The sequence below is a fragment of the Acomys russatus genome, chromosome 6 (genome assembly GCF_903995435.1).
Source record: "Acomys russatus chromosome 6, mAcoRus1.1, whole genome shotgun sequence".
NCBI classification, from domain to species: Eukaryota; Metazoa; Chordata; class Mammalia; order Rodentia; family Muridae; genus Acomys; species Acomys russatus.
Window position 1 is genome coordinate 24103371 of NC_067142.1, and position 26532 is coordinate 24129902.

Sequence of the window (26532 nt, forward strand, 5' to 3'; positions counted from 1 at the left end):
CATGCACACATGCGCATGCATATGCAAAAACGTCATAGCTCAGGAGATGGCTGAGTCAATACTTTCCTTGCCACCCAAGCATGGAAACATGAATTTGATCCCTATAGCCACGTTAAAAAATCAAGCACACCAGTATGGTGTAATCCCTCTGCTGGGGAGCAGAGACAGGAGGATCCTTCAAACTCCCTTGTCAGCCAGTTTAACCAAATAAGTGAGCTCTGGGTTCAGTGAGACACCCTCCCACTCTTAAGATGGAAAGAAATTGGGGAAGATACATGACATCAACCTTTGGCCTCTGCATATATGCACCCCACATACATGTGTATGCACAAATATAAACACACACAAAGAATATCTAAACACATAGAAAATGCTAAAGATGAGAATTGGGAATACTAACTTTTATCTGGTTTTAAATTTTACTGATGTTACTTCTTACCATAGTTATAGCATCTATTTTTAACTAAGTTTAGGTAAATTATTCACATGTGAGGTACAAACACTAAATGATTAATATTCATTTCTACAGCTTGCAGTTCTTTAACCCAATTACAAATCAAAGTTAATGATTTCTGAGTAGGCTTTAATAGATAATTTATAATTAATTTTCCCAATTGTCTTCAAGTGGTTTTAACCAATATATTTTTGAACCGGGACCCAAGTTAAAACTATACATTATATTTTGTTAGTTTACTTTTTCTTATCCTTTCTCATGGTCTCTTTTAGCAACATGGAGTTTATGAAGAGACAAGTTGGTTATCTATTTTCACTTGTGATCTTGGGACCTTCTATCTCCTTCTCTTGAACTTATTAGAGTGAAGTTGGGTCTCCGGGTTTAGTGGATGCATATGAGTAGCTTTGGGCAGGAACGTCAATCTGAGACGGCTATGTGCTTCACTTCAGCATCCATCACTGGGTCTGTTCCACAACTGGTGATGCCCTGGGTTAAGCTGGAGACAGCTGGATCTCACCGTTGAAACTTGCACTTTTGATCTAATGAGACACTGTGGAATCATTTCCTGACACTGTGTTAGAAGTCCTTCCCGTTGACTTCTGCTCTGAGAATTTAGCCACTCTCTCACTAATTAATAACTTCATTTGGGCTTACAAAGTTTGCTTTATTAACCAGCTAACTTTTCTAATCCCCAACGAAGAAAACACCAGCAACCTCTAAATAGGCATACATGCCAACCACAGTTATTGAGTGTTCCTCACTAAGTTTTATGGTCATCTGGTTTACAATTATAATGCTTCAATTTTTGTTATTGTTTTGTGTTTCTGTTTTTATCAGAGGCCTCGGAAGAATTGATTCTTGAATCATGGTTCTTCACGCAGCTAAAGATAGTCTAAATACACTAGAAGCAGCTCATGACTCCAAATTCTAGCTCAAGCTGGCATAGTATCTCTTCCTTAGTGCACTGAGGGAAGCTAAATAAATCATTCCCACCACCATGGATGCAATGAGAGCTTTAATGGAAAGCTCTATGCAGTCACATAACAGAGTAAATGTAGGTATGGGCTTGGAAGTGATCATAACCCCTATGGCAAAGGTCAGGGTGTGGCAGCCTATACTTGTAATCTCCGAATTAGGGAGATGGAGCCAGACAGATCACTGGGGCTCAACCATTCTGGCCTAGTAAATATGAGACCCTATCTTGGAAACAAAAGGAGGTAATAGATAGATATCCCCTGAGGAATTGAAAGCCAAGATTTTCTTATTCCTCCCCCTGCCCGCCACGATGCATATATGTGTATGTGAACATGCACACAGCCACATAGATACCAAAGGTCCTCTGTGTAATTGAGGAAAAAGGAGTTGCAAGCAACAACCCAAAGAATCACAGTTTTATCTATTTATTTTCTTATCATTATTGATATTTGCAGTATCCACAGACAAATTATCTTTATGAACAGGATCATTTTGTTTACTTCTTATTATCTATTTTGTGAAAGGGTACATTCAAGCCACAGTGTGAGTGTGGAAGTCAAAGGACAGATTTCCAGAGCTTGTTCTCATCTTCAACCTCTCTGAGACAGGGACTCTCGGTGTTCCTGCTGTGATGTGTGTTCTCTAGGCTAGCCAGACCACTAGCTAATGGGAAATTCTTCTATATCTATCTCCCGTCTATTGATAGTGGTGCTGGAATTACTGATGCACGCTGCCGCATCTGGCTTTTTAATGTGGGATTCGGACACTGAGTTCAGATTGCCAGGACTGTAGGGCACATTCTTTTGCCTATGGGATGATTGCCTCCCTTATGTTCATAACAAGGCAACACATAAGAGAGCCTTTCATATATGTCTCAGTCCAGTTGTCCTATCTATTTGTGTTTTTCAACTCCATCCTGTCACATTATAAAATAACTGGCATTAAATGTATGTCACCCGTCAAATAGTGAGCACTGAGGCAATGTCAGTGATGTCAAGCTCATCTTTGTGTCATTGGTTCCATACCCAATCTTAACCAAAAGGACATGTTTATTCATTTAGTGCTGCAAGGCAGTGCACATCCGAGAGCAAACTAGACAAAGCACATTATCCCCTTCTACCTGATGTACCTGAGGATCAAACTCAGATCTCAGGTTTGGGGGGAACTGCCTTTGCCCTCTAAGCCATCTTGGAGCCCCTTATCTCAAACCCCAATACACAGAAGGGACTCCCTAAATATATGACAATTCATCAAGAATAGTCTTTGACTTCCTCAAATGATTTCTTTTTCTTTTAATTTTTTAAATTAATTTATTCTTGTTACAGCTCAATGGTTATCCCATCCCTTCTATCCTCCCATTCTTCCCTCCCCCCTATTTTTCCATTATTCCCCTCCCCTATGACTGTTCCTGAGGGGGATTACCTCCCCCTATATATTCTCATAGGGTATCAAGTCTCTTCTTGGCAACCTGCTGTCCTTCCTCTGAGTGCCACCAGGTCTCCCCCTCCAGGGGATATGGTCAAATGTGAGACACCAGAGTACGTGAGAAAGTCATATCCCACTCTCCACTCAACTGTGGAGAATGTTCTGCCCATTGGCTAGGTCTGGGTAGGGGTTTAAAGTTTTCGGCCTGTATTGTCCTTGGCTGGTGCCTTAGTTTGAGCGGGACCCCTGGGCCCAAATCTGCCTATCATAATGTTCTACTTGTAGATTTCTAGGACCCTCTGGATCCTTCTACTTTGCTATTCTCCCATGCTTCTCTTCCACAGTCATTGATGACATGTTATTCCTTTCCCCTGACTGTAGTTGCAATTATCTTTGCTTCCCGGCTGAGACAGTAAGAAGCATGGTGCACATGAGGCTAAACAGCAAACCAAAGGCAGAATGGACCCACTGCTTCCTGTTATGTGGGGAGACAAGCTGTCCAGAGCTCTCCTTCTACATCGTGCTATTGTTTCCTGACACAAGGCAATTGTCACTGAACATTTCATCTATTCACAGTAAATTGAGAACTGTACCAAACACTAGATATTCTGTATCCCTCAAAAACACAGAATCAGAGATGGAGTTCTAATAACAAGCAGTTTCATTCCTTTTATAATGCATTATGGAGTGGTGAGCAGACATATTGTGTGTATATGTAAACACGGGTATGCCACTGCACATGTTACGTCAGAGGATAGGGTCAGGGCTTGATCCACGCTTTCCTCCTTGTTTGAGGAAGGGTCTTTTGTTTACTGTTACATATGTCAAGCTTGCTGGCCCATGAAGTGCCAGCTGTTCTCCTGTCTCCACACTCCAATCTGTCTGTAGGCTCACGAGGACTACAGATGAGGAAACTGCCACATGCAATTTTCATGTGAGTATGAGGATCTGGACTCAGATTCTTACACTTGTGCAAACAGCACATTAGCCACTGAGTTGTCTCCTTAGCCAAAACAGACATCTTAATTGTATTTTAAAGCTAAATAATCAAAGCAAAGAATAGAAGCAAAGAGCTTATAGAGACCAAAGAAAACTGGTCTTAGTCAGTATTAGAGACGACTGTCTACTCTGTAGGAATAGAACAAGTTATTCTCAGGATATTATCCAATAATAAAGCAGTTTCATGAAGAACACAATAGGGATATGAATATCTAAATAGTTCCATTGATGGCAAAGTGAATAATCTTGACTTTAAGAAGACTCCTACCTCTCCCTGACAGGGCTGTCTTGCCAGGCCTGAAGTTGGATAACATGGACTCGGTCCTGATGTGACTTGATGAGGTGGGCTGAGTGGGGCTTCTCTTTTCTGAGGAATAGGAAAAGGGGATGGGAAAGGGAGGGTAGGACTGAGAAGAAAGGAGGGAGGGTTCTAACACTGGGATATAAAGTGAATAAATTACTTGGTTAATAAAAAAGACCCCCACAGGTAAAGATAAGAAATGGGAAAGATCAGTGGCACACAGAACCCAAGTATGCACAAGTAACACTGAGGTGGGCTTCACTCTCCTTTTATAGATGGGCACTCATCCAGTGACAAGTGACAGATACCACTGATAAATGACAAAGGCATTGCTATAGCAGCTATCTCACAAATACAATACACTTGTTGGTTTTCTCTGGACTATAGTATTTTCAAGTGTCTTCTTCAGTTCTTTCCTTTTGTTTCAGAAATCCAAGATAATTTATTATGTAGAAAAGGCACTTGAGAGTGACTGGCTGTGTTCGTAATTGATGCACAATTAGTGGAAAGCCCTTTGCCAGCATCGAGGGATTCCGTGGACTACTCATACACCCTAGTGGGAGAAACTGGTCAAAGCACTTCTTCTGCCTTAAGAGGGAAACCAAACACATACACATAGAGCACTTCAGCATTAACAATATTAGAACTCCCCGGTGTGTCCTAAAATTGTGTAAGCAAGCCGATATAATAAAATCTGACATAAAAAGCCACTTAAACCACACTAATTAGGTGGATAATAAAAATCAGGCAACTATTGAACTGCACGGCAGTCACAATAGACAATTAAAGGTTAATTAGATGTGTGGAAGGCAAGTCCCTGCTGCTCTGGGATTTATGTAATCGTCAGATGTTTTAGACAGATTCATAAGGGAGCTTGACATATAGCATAAAAATCCATGAGAGATTTATTTCTATTAAAAAGAGTTATTTGAATGAAAAGACTAAGCTATAGAAACTAAGAGGCAGGGCGGAGAAGAAAGGAAACAATTATTAGAGGCACTCCGAAAATTGGATCACTGTAGAGCATGAACTGAAATTTAAATTTATTTTTACTCTAAATCAGATTTATTATTTTAATTTAATTTTCATTCATGTGCATGTTTATGAATATGTATGTCCCATATGTGCACATGTACTGACAGGCCAGAAGACAAAGTCAGAAACTCTGGAGTTGGAGTTACAATGGAGCAGCCTGACAGGATTGTGAGGAATTAAGCTGAGACCCTCTGGAAGAGCAACGAGATCTATTCACCGCCTTAGCCCTTGCTGTAGGTTCCAAGACAGTATTTGTAAAAACCCAGAGAGATGGCAGTGAGATTAGGTAAGACCATCTGATGAAGTCCGAGGAAACCTAATGGGATGGAGAAGGGAGCTGCCCCTTCAAGCTCTGTACACTAACAGCCCATGGAAGTCTCTTTAGTCCTCGGTCTCTCCTTCTAAAAGATGAACTCCAATCCAGAGTGTCTCACGTTCTATGTCTCCTCTATTAAGGTAATCTCTGTAACTTAGCCATGTGTTAGCTTCCTCAGTAGTTTCATTGTTGTACAGTGATATGCTAATATGCTTCTTGGATGCTTTAAAAGTAGATTATCATCAAACCCAATAAACATGTATTTCACCACAAACTCATTTCCCCTCAAAGGAGCTAAACACACACCAGAAACTGGCAGGCATGATTTAGGGATACATTTCTTGGTCTTTACTATAGTTTTACAATTAACAGTGAAGGGGTTTTGTGTATAAACATGTGGCACATGTTTGTTTACACATGCATAATGGGGAGAGGGTGAATTTGAATTTCTTTCTCAATCAGTCTCCACCTTTGTTTTTAAGAGAACATCTCTCCCTGAACCTGGCACTCACTGTTTCAGCTAGTCCAGCTGGCCCAAGAACAGCAGGGGTCTTCCTATCTCTGCCTCGCATCATAGACAGGCTCCAGTGTGACCAGCTGTCATGAAGATCCTAGATGTCCAAGGCCAAAAAGTCATGCTTGAGCAGTGAGCGAGCACTCTACTGACAGTCTTCTCCCTAGACCCATACTGAGTTTCAGTGATTAAATCTTGCTGTGATTACCAAATAGCAATAGTCTCTTCTATCTCTTATAGTCCCACAGGGTACCAACACACATTTTATGGGATTCACTTTAAAGACTGATATATAGATAAACCACATCCAAGAATTTTAAACAATGGATAGCCTTGAATGATTTCTAGTAAAGTCAACATTGATTAAGCGATCCCATAGGTCATTGTTTAATTAGTACAGCTCTGGGAATTAGAAATTTGTACTCTCACATGAACAGAAAGAGCTACAGCCTTGGTGTTTCATGGGTGTCTTCCAGCTGGTAAGGAATAGATTCTGAAACTCAGAAACTTTGTCAGCTACTTTGCCACCCTCCACTCAGCTGTGGAGAATGCCCTGTCCATTGGCTAGATCTGGGTAGGGGTTTGAAGTTTACAGCCTGTATATTCCTTGGCTGGTGCCATAGTTTGAGCGGGACCCCACGGCCCAAATCTGCCTATCATAATGTTCTTCTTGTAGGTTTCTAGGACCCTCTGGATCTTTCTACTTTGCTATTCTCCAATGCTTCATCTAGAGTCCCAATAGGATGTCCTCCCTCTGTCCCAGTTTCCTGGTAAGTGAAGACTTTCATGGGACATGCCCCTTGGGCTAGTGTGCAGATATAAGTGAGTATATACCATTTGACTCTTTCTGCTTCTGGGTGAACTCACTCATTATGATCATTTCTAGTTCAATCCATTTGTCCACAAATTTTGGGAATTCCTTGTTTTTAATAGCTGAGTAGTATTCCATAGTGTAAATATACCACAATTTCTTTATCCATTCTTCTACTGAGGGACACTTAGGCTGTTTCCATGATCTGGCTATTATGAATAAGGCTGCTGTAAACATGGTTGAGCATATCTTCTTGTTGTGTGCTGGAGCATCTTCTGGGTATATTCCAAGGAGTGAAAATAGCAAATTTTTTTCCCGTCAAGGAACTTGAATTCAAGGCATGAATCGTGGGACAGAGTGGATCAGTGCTCTTTAATCTCTAAGCTTTAGAAATGCAGGAGCAGAGAGCTTCAGATGTCCTCTCAGGAAGAGGCAGAACTATGAAAAAGAGAGAAGATGGTGTGAGGAAGTGAGAGGTCATTGCTGAGTTCAGCGAGTGCAGATCTGAATAACCCAAGTACGTGAATGTGTCTTCTTATGGAGTTGGAGGTTGATCCTTGATAAGACAGATGCTCAGAGGGAGTTAAATAGTGAAGAGGTTGGCGCCAGATGTTGGTTTGCCCTGGACAACAAAGTCGAGGGCTGAAAGGAACTGTGTGAGTAAATGGAGCTGCAAATGTGGAGAAGCCTGAGGAACTGTGAGGAGCGCCAGCATGTGACACCATTAGTTCTTCTCAGGAAGAGAGGAGGGATGATGTGAAAAGGAAGCAAGACAGTGTGAGGTGCACTTCACTTTCCCCCAGATTTTCAAATGATTTACTTACATGCTCAAACCTAGTGTCAATGCCAAGATTCAGGGTTTCATTCTGTTTCTCTAGCCCATTCTCACATCATAGTGACTTAAATACTATTAACAATTTTGGGTGAGGATAATCAATACCTTATGTTAATTGCTGATTTATAAGAAGCCATCAGCAAAGAATTGAAATTTGGAGTATAATAATTTGCAGCAATAACAGATATTGTCTCATCATATAGTGTAAGACAAAAATTAGAATGTAAAACCTCTCAAATGTAATTCTCTCTCTCTCTCTCTCTCTCTCTCTCTCTCTCTCTCTCTCTCTCTCTCTCTCTCTCTCTCTCTCTCTCTTTCTCTGTGTGTGTGTGTCTGTGTGTGCACATTAATCAAGAGATTGGATGGGTTTGGATTGGGAAATCAGTCATTAGAAAGCTTACTAGTTTTACAGAGAAGCTCAGTTCCTTTGCCAACAACCACACAAGGTGACTCACAACTGCTTGCAACTCCTGTTGCAAGGCATGTCACATCCTCTTATAGTCTCCACAGGTGCCTGCACACATGTGGTATCTGTAAATTAAGACACTCTCACACATATACATAAATAAAATAAGTAAATATGATTTTTAAAAAGAGAAAAAATATTGGTGGAAATTTTATCTGAACCATGAGGTCATTGGTTGTTCATCTTTTTGTATTTGTGATCGTTGCATATTTACTATATCTGTTATTCATATGACAAGAGTAATAATCACTGAAATGGGAAAATGTCAGAGAAATGAAAGCGAGACATGTTCCTAATGAGTTAAGCAGACCATGTTCTCAAATCAATTTCCTTCCCTGTGTGCATGTGATACCAAGTTATCATACTGTTTTTCATAGAAAACACAGGCTGGGTGTGGTGGCACACGCCTTTAATCCCAGCACTCGGGAGGCAGAGGCAACCAGATCGCTGTGAGTTCGAGGCCAGCCTGGTCTACAAAGGTAGTCCAGGACAGCCAAGGCTACACAGAGAAACCCTGTCTCAAAAAAACGAACAAACAAACAAAAAACACACAAAAAATAATAATACTGACTAAGGAGATACTTTATACTTGTGCCTGCCTATCAGAGTGTGGACACTCCAGTTCCCACATCAGCTTGGTGCCTGAACCTTGTCATGCTGTGGGTTTTCTTTCAAAACATTTAATAGAGAATAAGAACCCATCCCTCCCTGTTAACCACAGGGTAGGCGGAAGGTGCAGCGAGAGTCTTCGTAATTATGCCATACACTGCACTAGGACTGCAATTGTGTGCTTGAAAAATTGTACCTGAGTACTGTTGCTCAGTGTCAAATGTCAGAAAATAGTTGTCCTGCTAAAAAAAAAATATACCCTTTCTTTGTGGGTGTTATAGTGGTGGGGTGGCCTGGGGGGAGGAGGTGGAGCTGAGATTAGGAAAGTTGGGGGGGGGGCACTGGAAAAACCCAGATGCACAGTAAGTTTCTGGCAGAAGTAGCTAGCAACGTAGTAAGGCACATTCTAGAAACCATTCTGACTTCTTGCTGCCAAAAGCAAGCAGAGATGGAGCCAAGAGAAACTATTGTTTGTTAAGTATAGATGAGAGAATTACCCTCCTTAGCCACCAGCCTCTTGTGCTGTGTCTGGCTTTGCCTTAGGTCCCTTGGACATGGCTCTAATCCCAACCACCGTCATTCTTTATTGTCCTGGCAATTAAAGTAAATGACTACAGATTCACAGCATCTCTTCCAATTGCACAGAGAGGAGGGCTCTCTTCTTCCGCCTTTCTTCTGAATACTGCACACTAGGAATACATAGCTTAGAAAGATATTAACTGGCCTTTGTCTGTCATTTTAGGTTCAGATTTTCCTCCTTTCCATGTGATCTCCTTGAAATATGGTCACATTGCAGATGCCTTATCCCTAACTATGGAAGGTTCAGTGTTGCAGCTTTTAATCATGGCCATAGAGATCTATACCTTCAATCAAAATCCTAAATTATTTTGATGGCCAGCCAGGGTATGTAAACTCTCTGCTAATTTCCTGGAGATGGCACTATCGGTTAACTGTTTACTGTGCAGAAGTTGGAAATAATATAAGATATAAGACACCACCTGATCTCTGTGTGAAATGGCTTCACATTGGGAGAACTAGGACATATAAAGCAGTTGTCATGAGCACCAGCTCATCTTGCACTTGTTTTATCCTCCTTCAGACTACCACCCTGTCGTGATTTTCTCATTATTGTGGGAAATGCCATTAGAAAAGCAACAGAAGAGAGCACAGGCTTACTTTGACTCAGGGTTTGAGCACATGAAGTCAATTATGGGAAAGACATGACAGAAAGTAGCTGGTCTCTTACATCCACACTCAGGAAGGATAGAATGAACAGGAAGTGGAGCTAAGCTACCAACAAGGGCAAGGTTGACCCCATACCTAAGTGACCAGCTCCCTCCAGCAAGGTGATACCTCCTAAGGTTCTACAACCTTTTCATATAGCACCACCAGCTGGAGACAAAGTGTTCAAACACATGAGCTTATGGACCACATTTCACACTCAAACCTCAATACACTTCCACTCCCTATTACTATTTGAATGAATCAGATGACAAAAGAAATTGTTTTCTATATGTAAGTGAAACTTGAAAACTTAACATATAGCTCTCAGACATTAGTGAACCCCAGGGAAGACATATTCCTCACAGAAGAAACAGGAAAAAAATCCCTGGAGAAATATAGGAGCATTAGCAAAATAAAGAAGCCTTTCTATGTACAGAATGAGAGATCTTCGATAACTCTGCAACACTGCCAAGGAAGACGAGTCTAATTCCTAATCTTCACTCCCATAAAAATGCAGTCATAAAATAGAAACAAAGACAGCTGGCCCTTCAAGTCTATCCTGTTCCATTATTTAAAGGCTTATTAAGTATATAGATCATGGAACCTGAGTCTCAGATTTTCAATGAGATCCAAGTCAATATATTAAGTCACAATGATGAAGAAAAGACTTTATTGAATATTAAATATCCTTTTCCGTGGTATGACTCCATACTACTAGCTCTCTCACCTGAATGGGTATTTCAACAGCTCCAAAGTAGCAAATGAAACCTGAATTAGTCAAGCCTTGTTTTTGACACAGACTACCTTTGGAACAGATAGCCCATCTAGTCACTTGACAATTTCTCTCCAAACAAATGAGATGGGTTATAATGTTAGTTTAAAAATGAGGATTCTAACTGGTTCTTGCAAAAACAATTCCATCTCTGTCTTGTATTGAGCTCCACCGCTCCTCCCCTCACTTACCTCATTCTTGAGTATGTCTATACGCCCCCCCCCCCTCTTGCACAAGGAAGCCTGAAAACATCAAGTGGCCTGCTTTTCCTTAGATCCTTGAGACAGGCTCTCTCATTGAGCCTGGAGTAGGGTTGGCAGTCAGCACGCCATGATCCTGTTGTTTCTACTTTCCTCACCGCACACACAGTGCTAAGGTCTGGGCACATGAGTGATTATGCCTAGCTTCCCATATGGGTGCTGGGGATTCAAACTCAGATCCTCATGCCTACACAACAAACACTCTTCCTCTCTGAGCCATCTCCCCAGAACCTCACCATATACTTTTGATTGGGTAACCAAATAGGACCCTTCATATTTGTATAATTGCTTCTTATCCCAAAATATTGTCAACTTCTAGTCACTCCCAACTGCGCGCCTTGTATGAACCATCATGCTCTGGGTTCTGATACCATGCAGTGGCAGCGAGCTCTGCTGAACTCCCTGGAGACCAGAAAAGCAACGGTTGTCTAAATGTGACCTAAGATTGACTATTTGTGCTGATGCTTTCCATGACGTAGTAACTTTGACTTTATTCAAGGGAAATGTTACTCTTTCAACAGGAGACACTTTGTATTCTGGTCTAGTTTCTTCACTTGGTTGAGCCTTGACTACTTGAGAATTGACCTAACTGTATCACAGAGATGCTATTTGGATGAAAACAAAACAAAACAAAACAAAAGTCAATGAAATACAGAGACATCAATGAGAGTAGTCATGGAATTATACTATAAGATAAATTCAATGTCTTCAGGTTTTCAGTCAATACCCAACGAGGGGAAAGCATTTTATCTTTAGATGTCACCAAAGATTCTAGCATGACATTCATTAGTCATAGGGTATATGCAAAGAACTACTCCAGAGAAAGCAAACAAGGTTAGTGAGAGAATGCTGTCAGTCAGCACTTAAAACATTAGCTAGAGAAGAGAAAACAAAATCAGCTATCCTGTCTTGACACATCATACTTCCACAGAAAGTAGGACAGTGCAAAGCTGGGGAGACTGTCTATAGCCCACAAATATCTGACCAACGACACTGACAGAAACAAAGCCCCACTCACATCCTACTCTGTAACTATTCTGTCCTGGCACATGACTATGTCTCCCTCTACCAATAAGAAGCCAGATAACTGTAGATGTGCTAATGTATGTTAATGGAGGCAGAAGGCCTGACATAGCTGGTGACAGAATCAGCTGCTTGCATATTTGGCTCAGATCTAATACTTAGAAAGTGATATTTTGGAAATTTCCTACTGTTTTCAACTTTGATCAGCTCCTTATACCTAAATTAGATATGCAAACTATAGGTCGTGATACATACATGATCTTCTTTGTGGCAGCTGGACTGAGTGCATGCTAGGTGTCTATGTGTCCATATTCCTTCACAGATATTCCAGGTGATGGAAAGCTAATGAGTTTCCCAGGGAGGAAGCTTTTCTCATGGGTTGCCACATGGAAGGGGACTGAGGACACTCCCTACCATCCTGGAAGATAACAGAATGACTGCACACAGCATCTTGCAAAAGTTGTGTTTCTCATGAGCATTGTCTCCCATTAATTCCACTTTGGATCTTTTTTGTTATGATAAGCCAAAGCTATAAATATGCCTATTTGCAGCTTCCACAGAGTCTTTCTGGAGAATCTTTAAACCTGAAAGGGGTCATAGGGGGTCCCATTTTTCTTTCAACTCATGCTGAGGTCATTTTTTCCGCATTATCGTGTCTTCTGCACATTCTGTGTACCTGGAGGTGGTGATTTTCCCACAAAGCCATTCTAAGGGCTAACCTAAGCCCTGATTGGAGGATTGGACTTAAGAAGTAGAACAATATGATAGGCAGATTTGGGCCCAGGGGTCCCGCTCAAACTAAGGCACCAGCCAAGGACAATACAGGAGGTAAACTTTAAACCCCTTCCCAGATCTAGCCAATGGTCAGAATATTCTCCACAGTTGAGTGGAGAGTGTGATACGACTTTCTCACATACTCTGGTGCCTCACATTTGACCATGTCCCCTGGAGGGGGAGACCTGGTGGCACTCAGAGGAAGGACAGCAAGTAGCCAAGAAGAGACTTGATACCCTATGAGAATATATAGGGGGACGTAATCCCCCTCAGGAACAGTCATAGGGGAGGGGAATAATGGGAAAATGGGGAGGGGAGGAATGGGAGGATACAAGGGATGGGATAAACATTGAGATGTAACAAGAATAAATTAATAAAAAAAAAAAAAAAAAAAAAAAAAAAAAAAAAAAAAAGAAAGAAAAATGCATTAGCTTCCTGCTCTGCTCATGACTTTTCCTTCGTGGAATCACTGCTCCCTTTCCCTGTGACTCACTAGAGAGAGCACCTCCAGGGTCAGGATGATCCACAGTGTTGAAGGTAGAGCCCTTCCAGGTCTATCAATGTCCTATGTACTGCCTTCATGGTTAACATGTACATCTGAATGAATCATTAGAACAGAGAAGCAATTGTAGACCTAGCTTAGGGCCTGGAACATAAGGAGGCTATGTGATATTTTCAGTTTCTTGTTTATTCCGTGATGTAATTTTATCCTCACAGCTAAGCCTTTATCCTTAATGATTTCACGCCAAAACAGAAGCTATTTATTTCATCATTGTTATTAAAATTAAACAGGATATTCACATTAACAAAATACTATGGAGTCTGGCATGTAGTAAACTCAGAATAAATAGAAACATTTTATGATTATAATCCTTTGATTATACTTAGAGCACAGATTCATCTAGCCCAGTGTTCTGTGCTTGGTCAGTCCAGAACACCAAAACATAGGGACAGCAACTGACAATGCCAAGCTAGGTCATGCAATTCTTTTGCTTTTATTTTTAATAATTCAACACCTTAATAATTAGATATCTACTTAAATATGCATTAGAGTGATGCCAATGGCTTGAATTGTATCCATTCCAAGCCCCAGTGCTACAGTTCTAATATCAGTTCTGCAATACCCAAGCTGTTTTAAACATAAAAGCAAACAAAAATAATAAAATGCAAAACCCATTTGTCTTTTTGTGCTAACAGTTGAAACACATTCCAAGTACTGACTGAGTTAGGATCTGTACACTATGAAATGACCATAAATTTCCTTTAAAAACCACAGGCAAGAATCCACCACATGCTGAGTAGAATTCACCCCAGACTCTCTCTAGTGTTTATTCGGGCTAATAATGTGAGCTAGAATGGTCTTCATGAAGCAGTGCAAAAAGGAAAGAATTTGCTCTCCAAACTGTGTCCATCTCATTTGGTTTTGAGGTCAACCCATCAAATTCCGTACTTTAATAAAACTTACATCAACACATAGACATCGACAAGTATTACAATCAGGAATGTAACTGAGCCTTTTGTACTTCTGACTTCCTGGGAACACACTTGACTTCATGAATATACATGAAGTCTGCTAAGCCTAAATGATCATTTCTTTTGAAAATTCAGCTTCTTGGGCCTCGCTGTACATGAACTACCACTGAAAGATACAGTGTGTATTCTGTTACTAAAGCATATTCAGTTATTTATATAGTTATTTTAAGATCCTTATTAATAAATTCAATGCAAACAGCAGAAGAAAACATCCTTTAAAACAAATATAGACACTTCTGTTTCCATGGGTATGTTATGATGCTATTGATTTTGCAGTCATCTTCTTTTAAAGCCTGCTTCAAAATGATTTTTAAGTGTTCAATCTCATTTATTAAAGCCTTGAAATTTGATTGCCCTAATTTTCCCCCAATCAACAAGATAACCCTTAATTTTAAGGTCTGGATTAGTGGCACCCCCAACTATGAAGTCATGAAGGCATTTATTTACATTAGAATCAACGCAAGTTCAAAACTTAATGCCCTCATCAATTTTCCAAATAAAACCGCAGCTGCTGTGCGGAACAGGTGAAATGAGGTCTGTATTTCTCAGATGTAACATAGCCAAGAGCTTAACCCGGGCTTCATGAAGTTTAAAAGCAATAAAAGCAAAGTTATTTCAGCCCTGCAGCTTACTTATTTAAAGAGATGGATGCTATCGGCTGCCTTTCAATGTGCTGCTTACAGTATCATTAAAACCCCAAATGGAATCTCTCAGAGGTATGTGTGGAAGCAGTGGACTTATAGGAGCCACCTTGTTCCCCAGTCCCTTTAAAATAAAAGGATAAATCACATATGATGCTGCATCTGAAAGGTAGAGTTGTAGAAGCATATTGCCTTTCTCAGATCTTATTAAAAAGTAACTGTATTAATTACTTTTCTAATTGCGATGACAGAAAAGAACCCTGACAAAACAACTTAAGGAAGAATGAAACTGTTTTTGTTCACAATTTTAGAGTATAGTCCATCATATAGTGGACGGCATGGAGTATGCGGCAGCTAGTCACATGGCATTCACAGTTAGGAAGCAGAGAGAGAGAGAGAGAGAGAGAGAGAGAGAGAGAGAGAGAGAGCCTCTGTTTACCTTGTTTTCCCTTATACATTAAATCAAGGATGGCAGTTCATGGGGTAAAGCCATCTGTATCCACGGTGGGTTTTCCCACCTCAATTAATCTAATCTAGAAACTCACCCAGGCAGTCCAGGAGGGGCTGGATCCCAGTCAGGTGGCAATCAGTGTGACCCTCCACAGTGAGACTGAGAGGTTAGGGAATACCAAGTGGTAGAAATGCGTGTCTGACAGGAGCTCCATTGGGAACTCAGGAAACAAGGGTAGTAGCTCATTAGAGGAATCAGTGGTACCCATGCAATTATCAAGTTACCAGCATGAAAACATCTCCTAACTGGTCTCCTGACTTCATGAGCAAAAGCCATGTCTTTGCACACCTATCACACTGTCTCAGAGTGCCAAGGACATGCTAGCTTTAATAAATACAGAATAATGAAAAAGGAGTGTTAAATATAAAAAGCTTGATTAAATCCCCTGGAAAGTGTCCTAGCAGGTCCTATGAAGGGAGTCTGAGCGATTGGCTACAATTGAAATCTTCTAACAGACAAGAACAAGCAGGAAGAGACACGGGGCGGGGGTTGCTACCCTTCTTTGTTGGGGTGTCTTGATTACTATTACTCATACATTGACTCAGTGTGTATGATGGATGTTCAGAGAGCATCCATGTGGAGGGTTTGTCCCCTTCTTCCCTGTGGGGACCAATGACTGAACACAGATCATCAAGCTTGGCTGCAAGCACGATTACCTGGTAAACCATCTCACCGGCTCTCTGGATACCTGTTTCTGATACTGATTCTTATCTTTTCTCTTTTTGCCTTTTAATAAATATCTTTCTCTTCTAGTTAACTCTCAGGTAAAAGCATCACTCACCTAGCTGAAACAGTCACTCTTGCCAAGGCTTCCGACGGCTTCCAATCTTCCGCTTCTGAACAAGCATGTCCAAGATAGTGTACTAGAGGAATATGTCCGTCACTCTTGCCAAGGCTTCCGACGGCTTCCAATCTTCCGCTTCTGAACATGCATGTCCAAGATAGTATACCAGAGGAATATGTCCTAGGTGCATATTTCCTTCTGTCCTAGGCATTCTTGGTCAACAAATAAAGCAGAATTCAAATCCAAATATTTGGGCATCATGTCTTATCACTATTGTGGACAATCATAATGTTGTTTTACTCTCTGTAATAGCTGATGCTTTCATTCTGTACCAACTTAGCATGGCAAGGTTATTATTGGGACATCAAGCACTGGGTTAGAATAAATAATTATGTCAGCCACATCAGAACTGCTTGTGGATATAAAAAGAAAATCAAGTAGTATTTATATTATGATTCTCATCCTTGTGAAATCCCGAGCTTTCTTTCATAATCAGAAGAAAAAATTAGCCGGCGGAAAATGGCCCAGAGAAAAGACAGAGAGAGTTGAAGCAGGAGTAAAGGACTTTCAGGCAACTGAGTGAACATGTTCAACGATGATATATGTGGTTGTACAAGTGGATTCTCAAGTGATATATGGATCTGCCTAAAAGAATTAAAGACAAATTATAGAACTGAAAAATATAATATTTAAACTATAATCTCATATTATAGGATTAAATGGAGAAAGAATACTGCAGATAATGGTCATTGCATTGGATAACTTCAAAATGGAGAGTTAGAAATTACAGAATTGGTGCAAAACAATAAAATATTAAAGATGCAATAGCCTCTTGGTAGCCAAAGGGTCACTGTGCAGTCTCACTGATACATAGCTAGAGTCTTACAGGGAGGAAGGCTGGCAAAGAGATGGGTATTTGAATGTGTAGTGGTTTGAAAATTTCCAAATTTCACTGAAAATTAAATTAAGCCCTAGAAGAAACTCAGCAAATCTCAAAGAAAATGTATACTTAACTAACACTAAAAACAGCAAAATAGGTTGGTAATATATTTGGTTGGTCTAGTACCTGCCTCACATACAGAAAGCACCAGGTCCGTGCACAGAAGCATATAAACTGGGCGTGTTATGTGCACCTGAGGAAACAGGAGGATTAGCACCCTCAGCTAACAGAGAGTCTAGGCTAGAAGCAGTGAGCTGGCTCAGTGGATCAGAGTGCTTGCAGCCAAACCCAAGTTTGATCCTTGGGACCTACATAGAGAAAGGAGAGAACCAACTCCCACAGTTGTCCCCTCACCTCCATAGACATGGCATGTACACCATGCACACGTATGTAAACCCTAAGTGAATAGATAAGTCTCAGTCCCACTTGGGATGCATACAAACTCTGTCTCAAAAAATAAACAAATCTATCATAGTCAGACTCTTGAAAGTCCAGATAAATGTTTTTAAAAGCTTCTAAATAATTAAATGGACAGGGGAATGTCTTAAATCTATATGAACAACAGACTGTAACATAAAAGCTAAACTTTAAACTTCTAAAAAATAACAAATGAGGGGAATAATATGATTTTAGTATACAGAAAAAACATAAATTTAGAAATAAACAAAACTTATATAATCAATAATTAACATATAGAAATTCTACTATAAAAAGAAAAAGTTATCCCTGAAAGAACACATAAAATAACTAAAAAGATTATTTTGAAAGAAGCCATAAAAAAAACAGAATGTCCTCCATGACTCCAAAATTCTAAAATAATAGAAATCCATCAGTGATTGTACATATTATAAAAGCTTATGGAGTGATGACCCAGTGGACAGGCAAGAGTGCTTGCTGTGTAAACACCAGAACCTGAATTCCAACACTCAGAAACCACATACAAAACTAGGCATGACTGCATATATGCCTATTACTCCAGTGCTTTGGGGGACTGATGTCACTGAAGATAAAATAATCATTGGGGTTTGTTGGCCTCCAGCTTGGGTCCAGGCTCAGCACTCCTACTAGGGAGAGATAGGAGATAGAGTTCCTCAGAAACCTATGATGAAGTGGGCCTAGCTTACACAAAGCAAATGACAAAGCGACCCTGTCTTAGTTAAGCTGCAAGAGAAGGGCCAGAGTGGTGACATCTACAAACATGCTGTGACATACATGGAGCCATGCTCGCACACATGTGAAACACACACACACACGCACACACACATGCACACGCACACTCACACAGACATACACACATGCACACACACATGCACTCACACACACATGCACTCACACACACACATGCACACACACACACCATCCTGGAAAAAAGTTGTAGTGAAGCCCTGCTCTTAATTGATGTCTCCTCTGCATTTAGCACCTTTGACTTTTTCTATCTAAAGCATCTTAATTCAGTTGCTGTATAAAAATGTCCACAGGAGAGCCCCTACCCTTCCTTCTCATTCCTTCTGTGTTTGCTCCACTTGTATCTGAGCCAATCCAAGGTAGAGCAATCAGTATCCCTCCAAATGCAGTTCCAGGCGCTGTGTTCCATCTACTTCCCAGTCTTTATCTCTAGATTCCATACCCCACTTTATCCTTATTTTTGTTCTATAAGCACAAACATTAGCATCAGTTTCTACCTTCCTCCCACATCTCTACCCTCCTTCCCAGCCCAGACAAACCTGATTTAGACTCCCCTGAAAACATAATCATGTCACTTTCTCCTCACAAGTATTCACCACAACTTTACCACCAGTTCAGCGTAAAGTGCATGGCATTGTCACTTCTCTGCAGTGAACGTTATTACCAGCTGTATTACTAAGGAAATCTACGTAGCTTTCTTTCTACCTCTCAGCCAGTGCACACACAGCTGTGATTATTTCTGGTTGTTTCAGTGGGTTGATTGGTTCTCAAATCCTGTGGAAATCGACACCAAAGAAAACCAAAATTTTCAAAGAGCTTGGAAATTTCCACTTAAAAAAACTATTTCTAAGCATGTTACTAGAAATTTATTCATGTCTTAGAGGTCCGCTCTAGGTCCAAAACAGTTTGTTGTTGCAAGTAGAGTAATTGAATGTAAAGTATTGTATAAAAACATGCATAGTTCTTTCAAGTCACCCCCATTAAGCAGCAGCAATTATTGGACAAACTGCATGAAGTGACTCAAGGACACATGAGAAGTTCAAAAGAAACCCACCGCAAAAGAGGGTGAAAGGAGGAAGGGACACTGAGCTGGATTGCAGAGTTTTGTATTTAATTTTCATTCAGTTTTCATTTCAGAGGGATTTTTTTGCATGTAAGTTCTAAAAGTTTTGGGCAAAATCAGGTAGTTAGAGTACTTATCCTTTTATGGCTGGTAATGCTCTCTCTCTCTCTCCCTCTCTCTCTCTCTCTCTCTCTCTCTCTCTCTCTCTCTCTCTCTCTCTCTCATCATAAGAAAGTGGAATAACTTTTTCCACAAAGGACAGTTCTGAATTGATTTTTTCTACTTCTAACAACTCTTGGAATGCTCCTCTGGGCTTATAAATCACTGGTTCAATCTGCATTTTTTTAAAATCAAAATGCAGCTGAGATTTAGGATAATGGCAATGACACAGGTTTGTTTTAAGACCATACAGGCCATCTCTACCTGGAAGTGTCTGTGGTACCATACTTGGTCACATCTGGGTTACCAAAACCTGTTATTTAGCTCCCAGTATCTCTCCTCCATGCACAATTGATTTGGGCATGATTCATATGGAATGCCTCTCTACTGTCCAGGAAACTTTCTGCCATGACTATCCGAAAGCCACAATATGGATTGGCTAATCTTTGGTCCTTCACTTCAGGTCTTTTGGGTTGGTGGGCCACCTTTGTGTTGATGAAAATATCAATGAAAGCCCAAATCATCAATCACTGACTGTGGTGGTGTGAATGAGATATGGCCCCATAGGTTAGAATATTTGGTCCGCAGTTGGCGGAACTACTTGTGAAGAATTAATGGTGTTGCTTTGTTGGAGAAGGTGTATGTGTCCTTACAGGGGTGTGGTTTGAGGCCTAGAAAATCCATGCCATTCTCAATTGCCTCTTTATGCCTTGTGATTGTGAGTCCAGATGTTAGCTCTCATCTGCTGCCTCAGAGCCATGCCTGCCTACCTTTCTCTCATGCTTTCAGCATGATGGTCATGGACACTACGACTCTGAAATGCTGTGGTCATGGCACCTTATTATAGCAATAAAAAATAAATGAAGGCTGTAGTTTAATATAAGAGTGTTAATCAGAACAAAGTGCAGTTAGAGCATCAATTCTTCTCTTGAATTTCAAGGTTTCTTATAATTTTTCATTGTAGGCTCAATGTTTTCTAATATCTCTCTTTAAAACAATTTTTTTTTAAATTAGACAGATTCTCACATAAGCCAGGATAGAATTGAACTCATCATATTGCAGAGTCTGGCCTTGAACTCCTGATCTTCCAGGCTCCACTTAAATGCCTAGATTGCTGGGAATCACTACCATGTCTGGGGATAGAACACGGGGCATCATGTTTACTAGGCCAGCATTCTGTGAACTGAGAAACAGCTCGCATGTCTTCTCTGTAATTATTGAGCTGTGCTGCTTATGTCCATGGACATGAGTCCTCACAAAGAGTCTTTGGAAAACTTTCTGACAATTGAAATCACAGACTTTAGGCTGCTGACTGGAATGAGGTGGCAGGCATATGCACTGCACAGGGAAACCTTTAGTAGTCTTTTCATTCCCAGCATAGCATGGAGGCTTATTCCTCACTGTGTTTTGTGTGTACACAGGCTGCTTGCTGCTTACCCAACCTACAGTGGGTAGAAGAAGAAAGTCTTCTGCAGATTTGCTTATAGGTAGAAATGAGCCTTGGTGTAAAAAAGAAACAAAGGAAGGAAGGAAGAAGGAGAGAGAGAGAGAGAGAGAGATCAGAATCCGTCTCTTCCCTTTGCCCCAAGCAGATGTATTCATTACAAAAAGGCCAGAAGCATCTTGAGCTAAGCAAAGAGAAAATACAAAGAAGGGATGTTCTAGAAAGAGATAGAACCTCAGAGGAAGAATAACTAGACAAACATATCAGTGAAGGAGAGAAGGCAAGAGAGGGAGATATGATATGGGTCTGACACATAAAAGCAGAACAGAGAGAGACAACTGAAGGCCATCCCACAGATGGATCCCCTAGATGTCTAGGAAAATGAGAGAAAGCTACCAAGCAGTTTAAAGGAAATGCAATGAGCAGTATTCAATAAGACTCGCCTTTAGGGGCTGGAGCTATGTTTTGGTGAATAAGAGCAAAGACTGATCTTGCAGAGGACTTAATTTTGGATCCCAGGCCCCATACCTGGAAGTTCAAAGCTGCCTGTAACTCCAGCTCAAGGGAACCAAAGCCCTCTCTGGCCTTCTGCAGGCATGTGTGTTATCACTGCACAACCTCCACACAGACACACATGCACAAAATTAAAAATGCATCATGAAAAAAATCCACTTCTTTGTTATCCCTCCAAATTCTTCAGTAAGCTTCATAAAGAAGTCTTCCTCAGGCTTTCTGTGGTCTGATTCACAACGGCTGCCTCTGTCTCCTCTGTCCCCGTCTCCCCGTGGCACCTGTGCTAAGACACTAAGATGAACCTAGAGGTAGTTCAGCTCATGATGCAATATCTTGGCTTCCTTTCTGTACTGTCCACAACCGCACCACAAGAGATGACAATCAAGCAGAACCTTGAAGTAAAACTACCCCAGATGCTCTGGACATATCCTGTCACACATGGAAATAAACATAGTCAATGTAGAATGAATATATCACAGTGGTCTCTCAGCTTCCTGCTCATGATGGCCAGCATCCTTCCCATCTCTCCTGCTGGAAATCTTTATCAGAACACTTTGCTTCCTAGGCTACCACTAAAGATAATGGATGGAGGTTGTGGGTGTGGCTCAGTCAGCAAAGTGCTTAATTTACAGCATAAGGACATGGAGAGATCGCTAGAACCTATAAAGTCCTGGCATGGTAGTGTGCACTAGCTCAGGACAAAAAGATCCCAGGGGCTTGCTGGCCAGACATTTACCCAAACTGGAAAATTCAGGTTGAGCAAAGACCCTACCACCCCCCCCCCCAAAAAAAAAAAGACGGGGAACAATTAAAGAAAACAGGGAAGTCAATCTCTAGCATTCAAGTATGGGCATGTACACACTTCACATAACAATAGGTGAGAACCCTACACTTATGGAAATACCTGTCTGTACCATGTATATGCACACATGTATACAACAGATGCGTATGAAATATGTATATATGTAATATATTACACACCTGTGCACACATCTTACCCATCCTGACTTCAATCTCTGGATCCCAAGTGGCATGTATATGCACCACCTCTTGGACATGAGAAAAAAAGGATAATTTTTTTTTTCATTCTAGGAAAGGAAGCATTTTAAAATCAATTTCCAGTGGCAGTGGGTGTGATGGAAATAAGAGGCTGAGTAGGGTGACAGGAGGAGACCTGAAGTAGGCTGGAAGGGCTGGAGCAATTGATAGTGACCACGGAGAGCAATGAGACAAGGGCACCAGCCTCAGCCACCACTTACAACACCCTTCTCAAGGGATTCAGGGACAGCATGTACATTTAACAATTCTTGAGGATTTTTTTAATATAGTTTTTTATTGGCATTTATGTGTATCCATGTCTCTGTGTCTGTGTGTGTGTGAGAGAGAGAGAGTGTGTCTGTGTATGTCTCTGGGTCTGAATTAGTGTGTGTGTGGGGGGGTGCATGTGTGGGGGTGCCTTGAGATAAGTGCAGGGGCTCATGGACTTCGGAAGAGTGGGAGATCCCCTAGAGCTGGAGTTACAAGGAGGTCGTGAGACACTCAACATTGATGTTGTGAAGTAAACCCCAGTTCTTCGTAAGAACAGCACATGCTTCTAACCTCAGAGCGCCTCCTCCAGGCCATCCACCTCAGATTCCTACACCACAGCTCCACACAGAGAGCCACATGCTGAGTAGAGTCAGCACCAGGTCAGAGGGACCCACGCATAGCCTGCAGTTCTTTCCTGGTGACTTCTAAGGCCAGCAGGTACATTTTGTAGCCCCTCTACCCCATGTTAGGATTAGTTATAGTCTGGGTTAGCCTTCTACTCTACTTCTTCTTAGAACTTTTTTATTTTCTATTCTTGACTTTTTATCCGTTTACGGGCCTTTCTAAATTTACTTGGTTTTGTGGTGAGCCACCTCAAATGGCTGAGAGAATAGAGTGGGTGAATAAATGTTTAACTGCTGATAAAATTTTTATTACTAAAAGCAACATGCAAGCTAGAAATGTTTTCTTTTTTTATTATCTGGAAGAAACTAAGATCTAATACATTGTATAAAACAAAAAAAAAAATTTGAAATGAATAAGTCATAAAAGACCAATGCCATGTAATCTGTAGTATTCTGAATATAGGTTCCAGAGATTAATGTACGACAAGTGTGAACATTTGCACACACTAAGGTGATTCATTAAAAAAGTCATTACAAAAGTATTTTAGGAGAGGGTGTGTTTGTATGTATTCAGTTAATGCTCTATCTTAAAGATTTTGCTATTTTTAACAGTGTCAGTGCATGCGCATGTGTGTATGTGCGTGCGTGCGTGCGTGTGTGTGTGTGTGTGTGTGTGTGTGTGTGTGTGTTGGAATGTGCAGGTATATATAGTTTCCTGTAGGATCTACAAGAGGGCATCAGATATCCGGGAGCTGTACTTAAAAGTACTTGTGAGTCCCCTAACATGAATGCTGAGTCTGAACTGGGTTACTCTGAGAAAGCTCTGAGGTGTCCCTCCATTACAAAATCCATATTTTGTATATCCACTAAACTGTATGTGATAAGTAGCTTCATGTGTTAATTTCCATTTTTTTCAAGAGGAATATTCAAATGCTTCATGTTTTATTCTTTGAGGGAATAGTCTATTTCTATATTTTGCTCACTTCCTTCCTTTTGTTGATAGTTTGGTGTTCAGTTGTTTGTTTAGTGATTTGTTTTAACTCTGAGCATAATGGGGCATCTAGCACCTCTCAAGAAGCTGCCTGTCTGTCACACCCTCCTACTCACTGGAATGGCAAGCACATCACTGTGCACACCTGCTTTGTTGCATGACTTCTGAAAATCAAGCTCTGTTCCTCACGGTTTCATTGCAGCTTACCAAGTGAGCCATCTCCCAGAGCCTCAGGCTGTGCAGTTGGATCAACAAATCTGTGTGTACTTAGGATTGTACCTGGGGTGTACTGAGGAGAGAATCAAGTTTGAAAGAGACAGTCAAGGGCAAAGAGAAGAAAGTTGAGCAAAGTTGTATAACATATGAGTAATATCAACTATTGTTCAGCTGGGATTACACCAACAGTACAACATACCTTCTGTCTGTTTGTCTGACTGTCTATCTGTCTATCCTATGTACTTGCTAGAATAATTGCTCCAAAATGCAGAACTAAACACCTTGTCTTTCACATATATTTGTGCATATGTTCATGTGTGTTGTGTACCAATATGTCTTGGTCCATGGTCCTATGGTGGGGGTGGGAAAGGGAGATTCTGTGTTGATGTCCCAAGCTCATGTTAACTCCCAAAGGTGACACAGATGTCCCTGGTCTAGACTGCCACTTGAGGCACTGTGTTGAGTGGACCCTTCCCCTAATCTGCCTTTGGGGGACTTTGGCAAAGGAGAGAAGCCCCTACCCACCCTGAGGTTATGAGAGCAGGAGAGATGTCCCTGCCCCTCACTGGCTGCAGCACTCAGGAGAGTGGTCCTATATCTAACCTGTGCAGCACAGTAGAGAGGGCCCTTTAGTAAAGGTATGGGTAAGCTGCCCTGAGGACATGAGAGCAGGAGAGCTGGCTCAGGGCACAGCTGGAGAGCCATGATCCTGGTGGTGCAGATACAAAAGATTTAGCAGGTTGACTAACTCAGCTACCACCCAGGCCTAGGTCCAGAGCTTTGAGTTGACCCATGCCAACATCTAACCCATTTATGAACTGCTGGAGCATGTGAAGCAGCCAAAGCTGCAGGATCTCAATGACACAGGGCAACAACAGGATATCTGAGAGCAGTCCCTGTGATGATTCAGTATTGATGGTGTAGCAGAAGCCAGAGGCCTCAAACTAGGCTTGTATGGCAATCACTGTAACCACTGAACCATTCCCTTAGACCTCAGGTTTTATCTTTCAAACATCGGTTGACTGTAGATGCAAGAGCTCAGTGAAAGTGGGAAAGGCATTCCCTAATGAGAAATTCACTCTATGAAATTCATGAGAGAGATTATATACTTTAATAAGAGCATTATTTTAAATTGTGTGCTTCATTTTTAATCACTAATATTTTTAATGAATGTCTACACAGCTATATGCATGCATTTTCTTCCAGAAAGCTAGTTGATTAATATTTACTAAGATGCTATTATATAGCTCTATTTTTCCAAAGAAATTAGAAGGTATTTTTCAACCTCTGAAAGTTTACTTCACATCTGAGGCTATCAAGAGGGCTCAGTTAGTCAAGTGCTTTTATACAAATGTGAGGAATTAAGGTTACATTCCAGAATCCATATAAATCTAGGCACAGGCAGTAGCAGACATCTCTAGTCCCATCATCCTTACAGAGGTGGAAGACCAAACTAAGAACATCCTTGGAAGCTCAATGACTAGCCATCCTGGTGTTCTCAGAAGTGAACAGCATTAAGAAACTCCAACAAGGAGGAGATCCAAGATGGCGGTGCCGATCACACACCACTTCTGATTAGCTGGACAAGCAGGACTGCACAGAGACCTAAAGACTAAACTGAGAGCTACAAAACACCAGTGCTGCTGATTCTCAAGTGAAAGGGATACACATTGTGTGGAGCATGGGTAGGTTTGACCCCTGGCCATCCAGTTATCCCACATTAGCTGCCATCTTGAAAAAGACTGTTGGACACCCGAGAAGCCTTGAACTCTCTCCATCCATCTTCCATCTGGGTCACAGAGCAAACAGGCAGAGCTGAGTCCTGACGCCAGCCACACTCCCCATTAGCTGCCAACCTGTGAGAGGCTTAGGACTTGGATGTCTCCCTGCCTGCCTGAATCCTACTGGCCTGACACAGCTGGGACACAGAGCAGACAAACAGAACAGAGTCTTATGTGGAGCACACTTCATATTTAGCTGCCATTCCTTGAGCAGCTTTAGGCTCAGATCTCTCTCCCTCTAGCCCCCAGCTGCTCACCAGCCTAGCCCATCTATGACACAGAGCAGATAGGTAGACCTGAGTCTGGTGTGAGCAAGCTCACATTTG